This window comes from Mandrillus leucophaeus, unplaced genomic scaffold (genome assembly GCF_000951045.1).
Source record: "Mandrillus leucophaeus isolate KB7577 unplaced genomic scaffold, Mleu.le_1.0 Scaffold321, whole genome shotgun sequence".
Classification (NCBI taxonomy): domain Eukaryota; kingdom Metazoa; phylum Chordata; class Mammalia; order Primates; family Cercopithecidae; genus Mandrillus; species Mandrillus leucophaeus.
Window position 1 is genome coordinate 1230815 of NW_012103377.1, and position 5814 is coordinate 1236628.

Here is a 5814-nt window from a genome sequence, read left to right on the forward strand (position 1 = left end):
AGGATGATCTTGATCTGACCTCGTGATCTGCCCACCTCGGCCTCCCAAAGTGCTGGGATTACAGGCGTGAGCCACCACGCCTGGCTGAGACCGTTTCTTAAAATAATAAATTAAAAATCATTATGGGTTTATAGATTTAAACATATTTGATAGTTTTGAATGCTTTGTAATTCTTGGTCTTATTCAAGTTCAAACTGTCCCATTTTGTTAGTGGAAGTTGGTTCTGAGTCCTCTTGACATGACCCAAGTAGTCTGGATAGTTACCTCACTATCTAGCATGTGAAGATGTTCCCAGAATTTCGCATCGTGGTTTTCATTTACGTTGCCCTGATTACTAATGAGGTTGAACATTTTTTCACAGGTTTATTGACTTCTTCTTGAAATTCCTGTTCATGTCTTTTGGCCACTTTTTATATGGGTCATTTGTCCCTTATTGATTTATAAGGGTTCTTTATTTTTTTTCCTAGATATTAATAGTTTCGGCCAGATGTTTGCAGATGTCTTTTCTCAATATGATTTGTCTTTTCAGTTTTGGTGTCTCGATGATCAGAAGTTCTTCATGTTGATTTATTGACCTTTTCCATTATGGTTTTCACTCTTTGACTCTAGGAGCTTAATAAAAGCATGAAATACTTATTGATTGTCCATTGCTAATCTGAAACCCTTTCAGAATAGTCCTAACCCAAGGTCTCAGTATCAGAGATGAAGGCCAGTTGTGGGTGTCAGTCCTCAGGGTCACAGATGGCTCTTTTAGAGTTGTCTTTTTTTTTTTTTTTTGAGACGGAGTCTTGCTCTATAGCCCAGGGTGAAGTGCAGTGATACAGTGGTGCGATCTCATTCACTGCACCCTCCACCTCCTGGGTTCAAGCAATTCTCCTACCTCAGCCTCCCGAGTAGCTGGGATTGCAGGCATGCACCACCACGCCCGGCTAATTTTTGTATTTTTAGTAGAGACGGGGTTTCACCATCTTGGCCAGTCTGGTCCTGGGCTCCTGACCTCAAGTGATCCACCCACCTCAGCCTCCCAAAGTGTTGGGACTACAGGCGTGAGCCACTGCACCAGACTAGAATTGTCTTTTTTTTTTTTTTTTTTGAGATGGAATCTCGCTTTGTCGCCCAGCCTAGAGTGCAATGGCACCATCTTGGTTCACTGCAACCTCCGCCTTCTGGGTTCAAGCGATTCTTCCGCCTCAGCCTGCCAAGTTGCTGGGATTACAGGCATTCACTACTACACCTGGCTAATTTTTTTGTGTGCTTCTAGTGGAGACGGGGTTTTGCCATGTTGGCCAGGCTGGTCTCAAACCCCTGGCCTCAGGTGATCCCCCTGCCTCGGCCTCGAAGGGGATTACAGGTGTGAGCCACTGCACCCGGCCTAGAGTTGTCTTATAATTAGCTAAACACAGCAGTATGTCTCAATAAATATCATATTTTAGTTTTTCACTATCTTTTTTTTTAATGCAACAAATTACTTTCACAGAATTGTAGAATGACTGTTAAAGGCCAACACTAATTATTTAAAGGGCAGGAAATTAATGAAGAAGCATAAACCTGTTACCAACATGAAAACTGAGCAGAACTTCTAAAGCTGAGCTGTTAATAGTTTTATTCAGGCCCTTGCTGGCTCAGCAGGAAAATGAAAGGGAAGCAGCAACCACCACCCTGAGTAAACATGCACTGCTTTTTCTTCCTCCATTAGAAATTCCTCGGCTCTCTAAACACAGCAAAGTTTGGCTGAAAGTAAGTCATGTGGTTTTAAAATGTTCATCTTTGAAGTAAGCTAGTCACAGAAGGACAAATGCTGCATGATTCTACTTGTATGAGGTATCTAAAATAGTCAAACTCATAGAGGCAGAGAATAGAATGGCAATTGCCAGGGATTGGGGGAGGGAGAAATAGGGAGTTGGTAATCAACAAAGTTTTAGTCAAGCAAGGAGAATAAGTTCTAGAGACCCCTTGCACAACATCGTGCCTATAGATAACAGTGCTGTATTGTACGCTTAAAAAGCTGCCAAGAGGGCAGATGTCATGTTAAGTATTCTTACCACTGTATTTTTTTTTAAATGACAGCTTGATGGGTTTTCCACAAAGTTATGAATTTGTGTTCTTTGTAATTTTTTGCTGTCTAAAATTCTAAGAACTACAGGTATTAGGAAATGATTTTGAAATGATTTTTTCTTTCTTTTTAAAAAACACCATTATTTAGCAAAACGAAAAGTTAGAAATCCTGAATAATAATTGTCATCTCTTCCTTAGAAAGGAATGCACTATTGGTATCAGTGGGCAGGATACAGCGTTGTCCAGTGGACTGAGGAGCAGGAGCACCAGACTCCTACCCCACCATTGCCTCTAACTAGCCCTGAAACCTTGGGAAGCTACCCCAGCACTGTGGGAACTGGCATAGTCCCTCCTGGAGCTGTTTTGAGGATTAAGTAAGGTTATCTGTGTGAGGAACATATGCAATGGATGGACTCTAGCCACATGATAGTCATTAACCACCACTCATGTGATACTGCACATTTTCGCTTCTGCCTGAGAAGATAATGTCCACTAATAGAAAATGGAACCATACCCTGTAGTCAGGAGTTCTTATGTCATTGTTTTAGTTTTCCATTGCTGCCAAAATAAATGACTGCAAATTTACAGGCTGAAAGTAATGCAAATGATTATCTTAGTTCTGTAGGTCAGAAGTCCAATTCTAAATCAAGGTGTCAGCAGGGTTGCGTTCCTTTCTCGAGGCCCTAGGGGAGAATTTCTTTCCTGATCATTTAGATTGTTGACAGAACTCAGTTCCTCGAGGTTGTAGGACCAAGGTCTGTTTTGCTGGCTGAGGGCTGTTTCCAGCTTCCTTCCTCTATTGTCAAAGCCTGCAGCAAGTCCTTTGCAGGTCCCCCCTCTGACCCCTTCTTCTGCCTCCCTCTTAGACTACAGGCACTCATATGCTTGAATCAGGCCCACCCAGATAATCCAAGATCATCTCACTATTTTAAGGGCAACTGATTAGTAAACTTAATTTCAATGCAACCTTAATTTCCTTTTGCCATGTAAGGTAACAGTCACAGGTTCCAGAAATAGAAGACATCTTTGAGGGGCCATTATTCTGCCTACTCATCCAGTAAACTAGAATTTTGTTGGGATCTTTAACAGGTCATTTATCCTTACCTTTTATTTTCTTCATCCAAAAAATAAAGTGGCCTACCATATAGGATAGATAATGTTTATTGAGCACTTACTTGCTGTGAGCTTGGTCCTTGGCGCGAAGCTCTTTGCTCAGGAAGAGTCTTTGAGGTGGGTTCTATTATTATCTCCATTTATAAGTGAGGAAACTGCATTTTGGAGAAGTTAAGTAATTGTTGAAAATAATTCAACTGGTGAGGGAGTCAGACATTTCAGTAGGCTGCTGTACCTCAAAGGTTTGGCTGGCAATCAGCCTTCACATGGCAGGCATACTAATTAGAAATCAGTGTCTTGATTTTCTTAAAAAGTTTCAGTTTTGCTGGCAGAAATTGTCATTTGTGGCCAGGCACGGTGCCTCACGCTTGTAATCCCAGTGCTTTGTAGGCCGAGGCAGGTGAATCACCTGTGGTCGGGAGCTTGAGACCAGCCTGGCTAACATGGTGAAACCCTGTCTCCACTAAAACTATGATAATTAGCTGGGCGTGGTAGTGGGCGCCTGTAATCCCAGCTACTCGGGAGGCTGAGGTAGGAGAATCGTTTGAACCCAGGAGGTGGAGGTTACATGAGCTGAGATTGCACTACTGCACTCCATCCTGGGTGACAGAGGGAAACTCTGTCTCAAAAGAAAAAAAGTTGTCATTTGTGTTCATGGACGTGGTAAGAAAATAAAAACTGAAATCAGATATGTATTAAAATGGTTAAGTTATAAAATATTCTAGATAAAACTGTTTCTCTGTCTGAAAATGCAAAAAAAAAAATTGATTTCTGGGTTGTGCTAAATCACGGACTGTTTTTTGAAGTCAGAATGTTGTTTTGTCTGAGATCTTGGAGTTCTCTGCCAAGAGAGATCTGATTTGTAATAGGGTGGTGGATGGGCTCAATGTTTTTTTAATGAGATATTGGACTGTGATGTTTTGTTATACTGTAAGTGATATGTAACCAAACAAGGAAATTTTCCTAGCAACAAAGTTGTTTTTCTGAATCAGAAGAATGCTTTTGTTTGCTCATTTTCTTATTGTCCAAAAGATAAAAAAGCTTGTGAATTTAGCATCTTATTTTTTTTGAGATTGAGGTACTGGCGAGTATAGATAGTAGAATATATAAGATTATCATTGGAAGTATTTGGCAAGCAGTATGTTAATTCAGACCTAAACTATATTTAGGTAGAGAACTACCTTGTTTTTTTGTTTGTTTGTTTTTGAGATGGAGTTTCGCTCTTGTTGCCCAGGCTGGAGTGCAGTGGCGTGATCTCGGCTCACTGCAACCTCCGCCTCCTGGGTTCAAGTGATTCTCCTGCCTCAGCCTTCTGAGTATCTGGGATTACAGGCGCCCGCCACCATGCCCGGCTAATTTTTGTATTTTTAGTAGAGACGGGGGTTTCACCTCATTGGCCAGGCTGTTCTCGAACTCCTGACCTCACCTCAGGTGATCTGCCCACCTCGGCCTCCCAAAGTGCTGGGATTACAGGCGTGAGCCACCACACCTGGTCAAGTCAGGATGGTTTTCACAGAGGGCATCTGTCTGGTGGACTTGAGCTAGGACAAGGCCAACTCCTAGAAGACAACAGAGGCCATTTGGTTTCATTTAGGGATAGATCCCGGTTGGCAAGAGTAAGACCAGGTCTTATTTTGTTCTTCCTGGAAGAGAACAGACCCTGTAAGAAAGCTTCTACATTCTAAAGAAAAGACTGTATCATGTTCATCTTCAGAGCTGTTCTTAACATATTGGATATACTGATGCCTAAGGACTCCTCTTCCTATCTACTTGCAGAAGCTTGAATTGGTTTACTGGAAAACAGAGAATTCTTTCACACTCAGAAGTAAAAACCATGGCTGGGCATGGTGGCTCACACCTGTAATCCCAGCACTCTGGGAGGCTGAGGTGGGTGGATCACGTGAGGCCAAGAGTTTAAGACCAGCCTGGCCAACATGCTGAAACCCTGTCTCTACTAAAAATACAAAAAATAGCCGGGCATGGTGGCGTGTGCCTGTAATCCCAGCTACTTGAGAGGCTGATGTGTGATATGTACCTCCTTCAAACCTTGCTACAACATCGGTAATGTACCAATGTCTGACATTTTAAAAAATTATTGGCTTGTAAAATAAAAACCTTCTGTAAACTACAATGTGTTTAAAATAATATATTTGGATATTTTTAAAAAGAACAAAATTGTAGTCACTTTATTTCTTCATTTATTTATTCTTCATCTGATTCCAGAAAGGATTTAAGGAAACTCACTCAATTCCTTTGTTCTAGTGCCCAGGATGGACTTCATCCCAAAGGGCTCACATGGGACAATCTAAAAGGAAGTCAGAGATGCCTTTTCTCCCTCCTCCTGCGGGGTGAACATGGATCCAAGGGGTGACTTTCTTTGCCGAAGTTGGGGGATCACCTGAGGTCAGGAGTTTGAGACCAGTCTGACCAACATGGTGAAACCCCGTCTCTACTAAAAATACAAAAAATAGCTGGGCATGGTGGTGCACACTTGTAATCCCAGCTACTCAGGAGGCTGAGGCAGGAGAATCACTTGAACCTGGGAGGCGGAGGTTGCAGTGAGCCGAGATTGTGCCACTGCACTCCAGCCTGGGCAACAGAGTAAGATTTCATCTCCAAAAAAAATAAAATAAAATAAGGGCCAGG

At 42.1% G+C, this 5814-nt stretch overlaps 1 protein-coding gene across 2 annotated transcripts in view; it reads left to right on the forward strand.

The window, feature by feature from the left end:
- Positions 1-5814, forward strand: part of APOO (apolipoprotein O) — a 96463-nt gene that overhangs the window by 81479 nt on the left and 9170 nt on the right. The gene's annotated exons all lie outside the window — the stretch shown is intronic.